A 14,299-nucleotide genomic window follows, 5' to 3' on the forward strand; every position below is an offset into this window, starting at 1 on the left:
CTTGTTCTTTTTATATTCTTCCCAGAGAAAGAGTGAAAGGAACTCTAGGAAACTCTTTACCTTTCCAGATATAATGCTATCCTTGTAGAAGTGTTAAGGATAGGCTTGGGCGAAACCAAACAAATAAAATAAAACATATCCATCTGCTTGATAGCTATTTTGGAGGAACTCCTAAGTATTTGATTTTTAAGCCTGTTTAATACCCTTTGTTGTCATATCCACTTTCACTTGTGACCACGTTTTTGTAATTTAGTGACATGAAATTTTAGATAGTCAACTAGTGATAGTGCAGGTTGGCCTTACTGGAATAAATAGTCTGGAGTCAGCAAAAGAATATGTTTGCCATAGCAGGTCAGCTGTCTGTAGGTCTGCTGAAAGAGGAGCAACTTCTACAAATGGCAAAGCACAGGCTTACATTAAAAAAAAAAAAAATAACAACTAACAATTCTCCTTATGCAAGGAAGTTCATTCCAAATCTACTGAATTATTGACACTGGCTTTCTTTCTTTCTTTTTTTTTTAAATGCTTGCTTGTCTACTCAGATCAAATAATGCCCATCATCATTTAGTGCTGTGTCAAACCAATCTGAATTTAAATTTACCCAGTCATGTTTCATTGAAATGTTTGAAAATTCTCTAGTTCAAATGTTTTTAAAAAAGAGTACCAAAAAGTTATTTTAATCAGAAGTGTGTGTGTGTATTTTTTCTCAAAGAATGTAATCCATGCATTATGACCAAATATCAAATGTCACATATTAGAATCAGAGTAGAACAAATTAATGCATTTTTCTTAAATTTACTTTTTCTCCTAAAATTATTTTTAAATTATTTAAATTATTTAGTTTTATTTAATTATTAATTATTTATTATAATTTATTTATTTATAAATATTTATTATAATTTATTAATTATTAATTAATTATTTAAATTATTTAAATTATTAAATTATTTTTAATAAAAACTTTTTACCCTTATGTGGTACATTTAAATGTATTTTCATTTCTCTGCAATATTTTGGAATGTTCCCAAAGTTTTAGACTTTATTCTGGGTTCAATGAATACTTCCATTTAGGAGGTACTATAATAATGATTAAAAGGTTTATTAAGTTAATGTTACTTTTTATGGCTAAATTTATGCACAGTTCATAATCTGTTTAATTGTTCTTTGCTTTTAGATTATAAGCTACATTTGTTCTTTACTGGCACATTGCGAGAATGTGAACCTGATAATGAAAGGATAAAAAGGCAAAGTGGCCTCTGAATTACTTATTTATTTTTTGGCAGGAGGGAGCAGAAGGACTGATTTAAAAAAAATAGAACCTGTGAGAGGAGGAAAAGAGAGATGTGAGAAGAGCGAAATTGGGAACCATGGAGACAGGGCAAGTTGCTTCCAATGGAGGGAGTGCTGCAATGGGACAAGCTATTTTCTTTTCAGTTAAATTCAGCTATTACTTACTGAGTGCCTGTTATGTATTGTGGGCAAGTACAGAAGGAGTATGAAATATAGTCCCTGACCTCACATGTTTATAATACTTACAATACAGTCAGCAAAAGAATGCTTTGAAAGAGAAAATAAAACTCATGTTCCACTGTTAAACTCAAGTACAGTTCAGCAGTGATACAGGAACATATAGTCTTGCCCTACCTGACCATTGTAGGAGGAACAGCCAGGGAAAGAGCAGGAATGGAAATAAAAACCTTGTCTTTCCTCACCATGAATCTTAAATGGGGGCCTAAGCAGAAAGATCATAGAATAGAATAAATATTTTCATGGTTATAGAGAAACAGTAGGAACTCAAGACTGGTTCTCGAGGTATATTTGAATGGTTCAGAGACTTTTTCCTTTCTCCCTCAGCATCACCTTTTATACTGCAGAAGCTTGTTGCCAATATCCCTCCTCCCACTGAGGGGTTGTTGTTTGTTCCCTTGTGTCCTTGACAGTTTATTCAGCGAGATCTATGTGGACTTGTATAGTTAGGGAGAACTGAATGGAAGGGGTACAACTTGGACTGAGCCATGAGGGATGTTATTTAATCTGAAGAAGCAGTGCTTGTATATCATAAACTCAGCATTTTCAGAAAAATGGGAAAAAATTATAATTGTTCTGTTGTCATTACTTCTTACTTATTCCAGAGCCCCTAAATGACAGCTGGAATGATTATCAGGCTCAAGAAGGAAGTTCCATTTTTTTGTGTAGTTCAAGTGTATATTGTGAGTAGGGATGATTCTAATCTAATGATAATGGCTCTCCTCTAGAAATGAGTCTCTTTCTTCTAAAACTGTGAATGTAAGCAATATTTAACTTACTAATTATGCTTTTGGATTGTTTGTCAAATATATAATGTTCAGATGATATTACAGATAGAACGGAAGATGGCAGTCACTATTGGAAAGGTAAAACAATGCTTAGAAAAGGACTGAAACAGCCTTTGTGTGTAATATGCAGTTCTCAGTAAATATTCTTGTCAGCCATCAGGCAGGATATATCTCTGTCCATTCATAAGTAAATAACTAGATAAAACCATAGACTATTGCAATGAAGATTAGATCTTAGATCATCTGCAATTCCAGTAAAACACAAGGATGGGAATTTTTTTAAAACATCATTTAAAATACAAAATGAATGTTTGAATAATAAAAGTAAATTAAGTGATAATGTGTAGTGCTTCGAATATTAAAATGAAAACATTTGACATACTACGTGAATTTTCCCCATTGAGAGAAGAATGAATGTAGTCATTGGTTTGTTGCCATCACTGACTTTCTTTTTTCTTTCCTAATTACATATTTATATATCTATGTAACACTGTTCATTTTTCTTTCTGATGCTACTATGTTATGTTGTTTGTTTTGTCCACATTTTTCTTTCGTGGCTTTTTTAAATGATATTTTCATGACCACAAAATACTTCCAGGCAGCAGTATCAAAAAACTGCTTGTTTCTTATGAAAGATAGAATGAATCAATGAGTTCAACTTTACTCAGTGAATCTTGTATTATTTGGATCAGGAAAGTTTGTTATAAACAAGCTGGATTGATTTTTTTCAGTTTCTATATTTATTATATGTAGATTTCCATGAGTCTAACATTCCCCTTTAAAAGGTATAAAACTTGTTTATTCTGTTTGAATTTAAAAAGGGGGGTAGAGGGAAAGCTATCATTTTAAAATATCCATACTGATTGTGTTATGTTGAATGTTGCCTTACTACTTTTAGGTAGTTTGGCATAGTAAAAATATTTGGACCTAGAATCAAGAGAAACAGGTTGTAATTCTTGAGATTAATTATGGATATTTGAAGCATACAACATTTTTGTTACTAAAATCACTGTGAATAACTATTTACATTGCTTATAAAAGTATAGTTCAGGAGTGGGGAATCTATGGCCTCAAGGTCACATGTGTCCTCAGGACCTAGAGGGTCACATGTGCTCAAGGCTGCAAAGTTCTACACCCTTGATATAGTTATTCTAATAAAACAGGCACCTGTATTTTTAATTTCTAGCTATTTTAATTCTAAATGAAGCAGTACGTTAGACCATTTTAGTCACATTAATGTGAGACAATTAAAAGATTAGTTTTGTGGGAAACACATTCTCCTCTTTTTGTTTAGTTATAGACTGGGATTTTTTTTTTCTATTTTCCATTTCCAAATAGTATCTCAGTTTGAAATAAATTAATCCAAAGAAAGATGATGCTCATTTTCCTACTGAAGTGAAAGTTTGCTCTTAAATTCATGATTAACAGAGATATAGAATGATACATTCTAACTAGTAAAGTCTTACTATTCAAAACATGTTCGTTCTCTTATCAGATCTTATCCTCTCATGCACACAGAAATATTACACTTTGGAGATAGTGCCACATAGCAGATAACAGTATTGAATTTTCAATCTTAATGACATGGGTTCAGATCCTGACAGCAGACATGTTAGTGAATGAACCTCTCACTTTGTGTTTTGATCTTCTCTGTCACCATAGTAAGTTTCAGTGGTCAGGTTATTTTGTTGTTGTTGTTGTTTGTTCATTTTTCTAGCCTAATTCTTGATTTTGAACTTTATGTTAAGATTGGGCATTGCTTTCAGTTGTGGAGGGGGCACTGGGCCAAGCTTCAGGTTTTTTGTGCTGTTTTCAGAGCTGGTTTTCAATTCTCCCAGGATGGTATGATCCAAGGAGAGGCATGATGACTGTTCTTCTGGCCTGTGCTCTGGTGTGTGAGTAACCACAAGCACTCTTTTCTACTCTTTGACTGTGACCAGAGACTCAGCTCCTTCTGCTGTTCTTTCTTACCTTGGAACTGTGACCTGGAACTGCATATGGGCAGTGCAACTAAGTCCTGCCCCCAGTGCTAGCAAAGGGTGCCCTTTAATCTTCTGACTAATTGTCCAAACCCCTTACTACCTGTAGACCGATAGCTTTCAGAGCTGCTGCTGCTGCCAAAACAGTAACCCCCAAGGCCTGCTATTAGTTTGCTTAGGTGCAGCCTGCATTGGGCTGTGCTGTACTCTCAGCCATGACTATCTGAGACAGACTTTTCCTTCTGAACTTCTAAATTGTTTTGGGATAGACAGTTGTTTCACCCCATGCTTTTGCTGGTTCTGATGCTTCAGAATTTGTTTTGAAGTGTCATCTTAAATATGTTTGGAGGGAAATTTAGGGGAGCTAAGCTGAGTTCCTGCCTTTATTCTGCCATTTTGAGTCCAATTTCCTCTCATTTCTTGAGACATTACCACCCCATCAGTCATCTGGAATCATAACCTTGGAGAAATTCTTGACTCTTTATGACCTCCTACCTGCATTCTAGTTTGTTGCCAGGTTTTCTTCATTCTTTCTCCATCCATTCACTTCTGTCCACATACATGGACACCACCCTAGTTCAGAACTTCATCAGATATTTACTGTGTTCTGTTTCTACTTTTCCATTGCCTAGTTTCCTGACAAGGGTCAAGTGTTCCCTACCCTATGTGAGATCCCATTTACTTTTGTCATTAAAGACTCACAAATTTTCCCTAATAGTCTTGAATGATGAGCACTGATCTTGAGTCTCTGCATTCCCTGCTTTGGAGAGGGGAAAGAAAGATGGAAGCATTTATTAATCAACTACTACATACCAGACACTGTGATTTACAAATATTATTCCATTTGGATCCTAACAGCAATTCTGAAAGGTAGGTGCTACTCCTTTTTTACAGTTGAGAAAACAGACACAGAAGTTAAAGAGACTTGTCCAGGGACATAGATATTAAGCGTCTGAAGTAAAATTTGAACTAGGCCCTTCTTTACTCAGGTATTCTATCCACTGAGTCAACTGTGTGACCCTGGGTAAGTCACTTAACCAGTTTCCCTTAATTCAGTGAAGAAGGAAATGGCAAACCACTCTAGTATCTTTGCCAAGAAAACCCCATGGACAGTGTGGTCCATGGAGGCATGAGGAGCTGGACAAGAGTGAATGACTCAACAACAGCAACAACAAAAATGACCTGACAACCCCCTTCAACTTTCTTTCCTCAGTCTTAATAACTCCATGAATATACCTTCCTTTGCCCCTTTCCCTAAACCTTCTGTTTCATGAATTTGCTCCATCCGTCAGACCACTCTGCTTTATGCTCTAAATTGTTCCATTTATTTATTTTTTTCTTACCTTGCCTGGGCAATTACCTTTTCTTTCTTATTTTTTGTTTATTTCTGTAGTTGCTACTTCCTGATCTTTCTTGATCTTCCTTAAACCTTGCATATTCTGCTTGTTTGTCCTTGATCCTTTTCTTCTTTACAGCTAGAAGTAGATCCTGGACAAGTCTCTAGACATTAAAATTTTGCTCTTTCAAATTGTCTTTAATTTCACCAAAAATTGCCTCCCCAAATTTAACCTATGATCTAGTTTTTGACTTGTTGATCAATTCTTCATTTACTCCACTTATCCAATTCTGTCTGTTACTTATATGATTTCCTTTTTTATTTCTCTTTGACTCAAATCCTTTTTTATTCTCCCATTTCTTCTCCTAGGCAGTTTGGGAGTAGAATGTTTAAGGTAACTGAGAACTCAGAAATTAAGCATTTTAAAGTACCACAGAAGGCAGAACTCAGAAATGTTTTAAATATTAAAAACAAAACAAAACAAAAAACAACCCAGAAAGTGACTGGCTTGTGTAGAGGATAAATGATGCAATTTTATATATGAAGTTCAGATCCTAATTTTTAGAAGTTATTATTAGGACACATTCAAACCATGTATTTCCCATTAGTATAACTTATACTTAGCATATATAATTGCCTAATCTTGTTGATTTCTCAAGATTTTCCTCTCCCTAGCAACTTCCCCCCTTAGGAGGAAGAGATACTTTAGGGATCTAGTTTTAAAACATGAATATGGAGATATCTTTGAAATTAGCTGTTTTTTATTCCTAGGTTCATTAGTTACACAAATTTATTTGTATAAAAGATGCTTATTTAACTTAATTTGTAACAGATGACAAAAGACCTGGCATAGGATGTGTAAATATACTTAATACTGAATCTCAGATTGTATACAGGGAGCAGTGTATATCTCAGACAAGCTGTCTACATGTAAATTGTGTATACTTCAGGACATCTTTTAAACATAGCTGTTAATCCTAAATTAAATAATAAATCTGAGTAAAATTGAATTTCCCTTTGAGGCAACATAAAATTATTCATAAGCTACTCTCCTTTAAGATAGCTGCACAGAAATTCTTTTCCTCATAATCAAACAGAAGTTGTTTCTCATTTTTAACCTTACTAATAGATTTATAGCTTGTTCCATAAATCTCTTTATTTTTGTTTAATTATTCCCCTGTCATTCTGAGATATTTCAAGGACCTTATTTTATACAGGAATGTATGACTCAAGAGGATGTCAGACTCAAGAGCTAGTTTACTTAGTTGCCAAAAAAATTCAAATTGAAAACAATAAAATCTTTCATACTTGCGTCCTATTATGGCAGTGCAAAGGTCCTGGAGTATTGAAATAATATTCATTATATTGAAAAAAATTACAGCTTTGCTTGCTCTTGCTTAGAGAGATTTACAATGAAAGAAAGAAGCAGGGACATGGTTATAACAGACCAGGCCTAACTCCAAGGGCACAGAATGACTCAATATAGGTATAAATAGAATAAAACATCCTTATTTCTGTTTGATTTTAGGGAGTTGTATTTACTAGTTGGAACAACCAATCATTTACCAAAGTTCCACATCATTCAGAGAGCAACATTGCCAGGCTCAGGATTAAGCAGGTGGAAAATATTCCTGTTCAGAAAGGAAATAGCAGACTGGGGAAACCGAGTCAAAAAGATCCTACCTTGGTCATTTCCTCAGTCTTTCCCAAACATAGACATCTATCTGTAGTCTTAAGTTGGACTCCCTTGAACAGCTAGTGACATTTGCCTCAAAGGGTGGGTTACTCGCTTAATGAGACAATTCTCTTCGAATTCAGAACTTATATCAGATTACAGTCCCATGAGATTTCACCTCAAATGGCAAAGTTTTACTACTCATAGCTTAGGATTAGATGTAGTTATTATTACTCTCATGTTGCAGTAAATTAGCAATAAAAAATTACCAAGTCTTTAAAAATGTCACTCAATATCCATTTTTTTTCCTGTTGAGTTTAAATTCATTCTAGTATAGAAATCAATCTTTAAAAATTAAGAAAATGTTTACATTCCTAAAATTCCACATAGTGAATATATGATGGTTCAATCAAAATTCAGATAAAAGAAAACACTGGCCAAGTACTGCAAATCTCCATACTAACAGATATCCATCTCTTAAGGTATTGTATATTAACTCCATAAGCTAAAAATCTTTAAGACTGGAGTCTTAAAATAAATTAGCTGAAGATGTAACTTCAAGACATATTTATGAACAAATATAGTTTCATAATTTTTTAAGTGATAGCCACATAATCCTAGATGAAACTCCCTCACTTATAAATGCCTCCCCTTACCTCTTTTTACAAGGAGTGGATGAGGGGATCCTAGTTTCTAACTAAACCAATTCATTGTCTAGGAATTTCACAGCATTTAGCAATTTCTGGCACAGGGCTTTTAAAAATTTATGGCCTTGCTCAAACAGATGGTCCCAGGAAACTTGACAAGTTGATCAGTAAGGAGATTTTACAGAGTCATCATCTCCTTTTCATTTTTCCTCACACAGTAAGTAATTATTTTTCTTTACTTTTAAAACTCGTCCAGTTACATACTTGATAGGGTTTTAGTGTTGACAGTAGTCTCTAATAATTAGTAATTTCATAGTATTCAAATCAAAAGGAGTCATGTTTTCTAATGACACAATTTCATCATGCTCTTAACAGTATTTCTTATACCATGGTTTCCCCGAATTTATAATACAAGAAAATTTAGAAACACAGTAACATTCACAATAATATGAATTTTAAAAAATGAAACATAGCTTATTGTTAGATAACATGGAATCAGTCAAATACATTTCAGACTTAGACATAGAAAATCCTTTATCTCATCCCCTTTGGCACTTTGTGTTAATCATGTCTAAAACTGAGAACAGAGTTATCCAGAATGGAGCAAATGTATTCAATTACAGGGAAAAAAATAAATTTATATAGCAAAGTCTTGTGTTAAGCACTTTACAATCATGTGATTCTTGCAACAACCCTGGGAAGTAGGTACTAGGTTTTCTAAAATCACAGCCAACAAATTTACAGAGACTGAGTTTTTAACTCGTATTATCCTTGATCTGTGCTCTTTCAGCATTTTGCCTTGATGCCAAACCACTTTATAATTTAGTTTTAGGAGAAACCGTTACAATCACAAAATCAAAATTTTAATTTCCCAAAGGGCCAGGTACTCCCAGTACTTCACGGTTATAAGGCCGACTTCTCTGTCTACTTTTTTTTTTTTTTAAATTCAATCAGTTGTTTTAATACTAATTGCTTTTACATCACTTTGTAACATGTCCAATTTTTCTCCCCATCTCTCCCCTCCCCCCACCCCCTAATACCTTGTATTCTGATTACCCCTTCCTTCAATGAGCCCTCCCTTCTATCTTACCCCCACCCTTCCCTTATCCCCGTCTTCTCTCTTTTCTTGTAGGACAAGATAAATTTTGATACCCCATTACCTGTGTTTCTTATTTCCCAGTTATGTGCAATAATAATTCTCAACATTTGTTTCTAATACTTTGAATTCCACCTTGTTTCCCTCCCTCCCTCCCTCCCTGTCTGCCCTGAGAAAGCAAGCAATTCAATACAAGCTATATATGTGTCGTTTTGCAAAAGACTTCCATAATAATCATGTTGTGTAATACTAATTATATTTCCCTCTATCCTACTCTGGCTCCCATTATTTTTTATCCCCTCATTTGACCTTGTCCCTTCCCAAAAGTGTTTACTTCTAGTTATTCCCTTCTCCTGTTTGCCCCCCCTTCTATCATTTCCCTCATCCCACTTGTCGCCTCCTCCCTTACTTTCCTGTAGTATAAAATAGATTTTCATACCAAATTTAGTAAGCATGTTATTCCCTCCTTAAGCCATATGTGGAGAGAGTAGATTCACTTTTCCCCTCTCCCCTTCTCCATTTTCTCCTCCAGAGAATAAGATTTTTCTTTATCTTTTTTATGAATTATAGCCTGCCCCATTCCATTTCTCTCTCCTCCCAGTATTTTCCTCCCTTATCCCTTAATTTTACATACATTTTTTTGTGAATATCATCTCTTTTGATTCAACACAGCCTGTGCTCCCTGACTCTCTGTCTATATGTGTGTGTGTGTATGTATGTATGTATGTATGTGTATGTACAATCCCTCCACCTATCGAAATACTGAGAAAAGTCTCAAGTTATAAATATTTTCTTTCCATGTAGGAATGTAAACAGTTCAGCTTTAGAAAGTCTTTTATGATTTCTCTTTCCTGTTTACCTTTCCAAGCTTCTCTTGATTCTTGTGTTTGAAAGTCAAATTTTCTATACAGTTCTGGTCTTTTCAACATGAGTGCTTGAAAGTCCTCTATATAATTGAATGACCATTTATTCCCTTGAAGTATTATAATCATTTTTGCTGGGTAGGTGATTCTTGGTTTTAATCCCAGTTCCTTTGACTAATGGAATATCCTATTCCAAACCCTTCAATCGCTTAATGTTGAAGCTACCAGATCCTGTGTTAACTTGATTGTATCCCTGAACTCAATTTTCTCTTTCAGAGAACTATTTTGTTCAGTGAGCTTTTGAACCTTCTCCTCCTTTTGGCTAATTCTGCTTTTTAATGCCTCCTTCTCCTCGTTGGCTTTTTGGATCTTTTTTTCCAGTTGAGTTATTAGCCTTTTTTTAAAGGTATTATGTTCCTCAGCATTTTTGTGGTTCTCCTTTAGCAAGCTGCTAACTCACTTTTCAAGCTCTTTCGTTGTCTGAGCTTAGTTTAATTTCCCTTTGGAGGCCCTGGAGGCAGGGGTTGTAACTTCCCTGTGAGAGTAAGCCATGTTCTTTCTCATCTGAAAGGATGGCAGGAGACACCTGTTCACCAAGAATGTAACCTTCTGTGATCTTATTTTTTTTCCCCTTTTTTGGACATTTAGGGTCCATGAGGATTTTACATTTCTCATTTAATTTTGTGTATATGTTACTGTAGTATCCATATCATAAAGAATAATTACATAGTATTCTTGTATCTTTAATATTGATGAGACCAAAACACTTCTTCAAACCTCTCATTATTACTTGCTTGAACTTTCTTCCTTTTCTTTATATACTCATCCAGTGGCTTTCAAAATTGCACCTTTATTTCTTTCATATTCTTATTTTCTTTTACTTACTTATTCCTTATAGTCTTTATATTTCAATTACATATCACACTATCTTTAAAATAATTTGGCATCAGAGGACCTGGCTGACACATTACGCCATAATAATAATACTTATATAATATATACAATAATACTTATTATCCTAGTTTTGGGCAAGTTGCTTCCCTTCTCTTGACCTCAGTTTCCTTATCTGTGTAGGTAGGCTTAGACTAGATAATTATGGCATTTATAAGGTTTACCAAGTGATTTCCTTAAAACCTTGTCATGAGGTAAGTAGTATGTAAATCAGCTTTACAAAGGAGGTTCTGTGAGGACCTCAGGTTCATAAGGATAAGTGACTGATTCATGAGTCTCCTCACTAGTAAGCTCCTAAGGTGTCATTCAAACCAAAATCTCTTGTCTTCAGGTATGGGAAGAGAAATAACTCCGCAGTAGTGATGATGAGAGTGAAGAGCAGGTGTAGAAGGACTGAGAGAATATAAGATTTTATAGAATGGAAGATTGTAGTAAGAGAAGAGTATTTTAGAGTTCAGGATATATTACTCATAGCCCAATTCACCATACCCTTAGTCCCATCTGTTGTAACCTTTAAAACTCTAATTCCGTTTTCTTCTCTTGTTCATATATATTCCCTGTGGTTTTGCTCTCTCTGCTTGTGAAGATAAGGTACAATGCACATGATATCTGATTTTTTTTTGAAAGTGGATTGTGATGGATTTAATATTTTAATATATATGTTGTATTAGATTCCATATAAGTCTGCTGGTGATGAGGAGGAGGGTTTGTAGACAGTCCTAGACTGTCCTCATCAGCATGTGATGGGAAATAGTGATCAAAGTGACACATGATAACCTTTAGTCTTTCCCTCAGGGAGCCCTGCTGCTTCAGTTATTATAATCTCAACCTTTTAGAAGCTTTTTTCTATGTCTTTGAAACAAAGCCAACTCTTCAGAGAAGTAACACTACTTGAATTAAATTCAAAGTGCCTAATACATTACGTTGTCTATCCCATTAGAAAGTATATTCCTTGAACAATTTCTAACTATGTCCAAAGAGCTTTAAAACTGTGCATACCTTTTGACCCAGAAATACCATTACTAGGTCTGTATCCCAAAGAGATCAAGGAAAAGGAAAAAAAAAATACCCATTTGTACAAAAATATTTATAACAGCTCTTTTTTGGTGGCAAAGAATTGGAATTTGAGGGGTTGCCCATCAGTTGACAAATGGCTGAACAAGTTGTGGCATATGATTGTGGTGAAATACTATTGTGCTGTAAGAAATGATGAACTGGATGGTTTCAGAAAAACCTGGAAAGACTCATATCAACTCAAGCAAAGTGAAGTGAGCAGAACCAGAACACTTTACCAGTAAGAGTAATACTTTAAGAATTGGCTGTGAATGACTTAGCTACCCTGATCAAGGCCATACGAGCATAAGCTCAAATGACCCATAATGAAAAGATGTTATCCATCTCCAAAAGGAGTGCAGGTGGAAGTATACTTTCTTTACTTTCTTTTTCTTGCTTTTTGGTGTGTGTGTGTGTGTGTGTGTGTGTGTGTGTGTGTGTGTGTGTGTATTTTCTTTTGCAACATGGCAGATATGGAAATGATTTTCATGACTTTATCATTGCTTTGCTTTCTCAAGTTAGAGGGGAAGTTTGGAGTAGAAAAGGGGAGAATTTGGAACTCAAAATTAAAAAAAAATGATAAATATTTTTCACATGTATTTTCACATGTATTCCCAAATACAGCTTAACAAAATAAAGATATGTTTTAAAAATACACCTCCTTGAGGTCAGGTACTGTTCTTATTTCATTTTGTTTTGTTTGTTTTTATATCTCTAGCACTTAGCATACAGTCTAGCACATAGTAAGTACTTAATAAAGGCATTTTTATGTTGAATATTTCTTTCTAATTGTAAAGTGTGGTTATAGTGAAGCTAGATTAAGAGAAATAAGAATATAGACTTGTAAGTCATGCCTTGACTTGATAAAAGGAAAATGGAAAGCTATTTCAGTTGGGATGTTAACAATTCATTACTCTGTTTTGCTTCGGCCATTAAAATGTTGATAACCAGAAAGTGGAGGGAGGGAAAGGGAGCAGAAACCAGCATTTATACAGTGCCTGCCATGTGTCAGGTACTGTGTTAAGTGCTTTACAGATATTATCTCAATTTGATCCTCACAATAACCCTTCAAGATAGGTGCTAGTTTCTCCATTTTATAGTCGAGAAATCTGAGACAAACAAAAGTGGTGTGCCTAGGGTCACTTAGTTAATGAGTTTCTGAAGTCAGATTTAAACTTAGATATTCGTGATTCCAAACCTACCTCTTTGTCTAATGTACCACCTGTCTGTCTTAGAATAAAGCAGTAGGAATAAATGATTGATTTTTTTTTTTAATCAACTGCTTGTTTTTAAAGCACTATGTCAAGTTCCAGAGATACAAATAAAGTGGAAGCAGTGCCTGCTTTGACATTCTCATGGGAGAGTCAACACAAACATCTTTTAAGGCAAGTCAGAAAGAATCCTTAGAGTACAGCAGCAAAGAGAGTGATAGGGCATCTTTAGTGTCATTTCTTCTGATTATTTAAGTAAAATCTATTTCAGAATTCAAATATTTGGCAGTGACAAATATTTTGGTGTCACTTTCTTTATGGGGGCCATGTGTAGTTGTGGTTCTTGAAGCAAGGGCTTTGGTACTTCAGGGTCCCAGTTCCATCAGGGTTACTTCCTGGGACATGGCAGTAGATGAAAATCTATTATCATGAGTATCCATTGAAGTGAGGGATAACAGTGTAATGTAGTAGGGAGAGTGAGTAGACCTAATTTGATTGTATGTAGGAGGGAACTTCTTCCAATGCCAGTCTGTACCTTTTCTGCAACTTGTCATCTAGGATAGTTCCTTAGAGCACTGAGAGTTTTAAGTGACTTGCCCATGTTCACACATAGTATGTGTCAGAGGCAGAAACTGAACCTAGGTCTTCCGGACCTGCAACCAACTGTCTTTTTGACTCTGCCATACTGTAATGGGGAAAAAAACAGCAAAAAAACCCCCCCAAAGCAAAAAAAAAGCCCAACAAACTCAAAACAAAAAACCTATTCTTTGGCTTTGAGTGAAGTGTTGGAATGTTTATTTATGGAACATAATTTTTTTTATTCTAGTAGAGTCCCAAGCCTACTTCTTACAAGCTCTCCTCCACCATGCCCCCTCCCCCCATTCTCATTTAGTCTTAACAGCTAACTTTCTCTTGTGACCAGCTGGCCTTTATCCCCAGTCTGTGGAGTTACTCCTTTCCTAGCCAGCTAATATTTGAACATTTGGGATATGTGAATTTTTGGTCTTTCATCTGTTCCTAATAAAACTGTCTTTGAGATTTCTTGTTTTTCTACTAAGGAATAACTTGTCTTTGTGAGATATCAGTGGCTCAGCAGGGACTTAGTGCATTCATTGGAATTATTATAAGGATTCTAGTGTCTCAATAGAAAAATGTTATAGGCCTTTATGTAGG

General features: G+C 35.0%; 1 protein-coding gene across 4 annotated transcripts in view; it reads left to right on the forward strand.

Moving 5' to 3' along the window:
* Positions 1-14,299, forward strand: part of MEI4 (meiotic double-stranded break formation protein 4) — a 313,130-nt gene that overhangs the window by 41,273 nt on the left and 257,558 nt on the right. The window contains exon 1 of one of the 4 annotated variants that reach the window (XM_072642651.1): positions 5,077-5,164. The exons of the other annotated variants lie outside the window; for them this stretch is intronic. The gene's annotated coding sequence lies outside the window, so the exon portion shown is untranslated. Of the gene's footprint in view, positions 1-5,076; positions 5,165-14,299 lie in introns of those variants that run through there. 4 annotated transcript variants of the gene reach the window in all.

Source organism: Notamacropus eugenii, chromosome 2 (assembly GCF_028372415.1).
Source record: "Notamacropus eugenii isolate mMacEug1 chromosome 2, mMacEug1.pri_v2, whole genome shotgun sequence".
NCBI lineage: Eukaryota > Metazoa > Chordata > Mammalia > Diprotodontia > Macropodidae > Notamacropus > Notamacropus eugenii.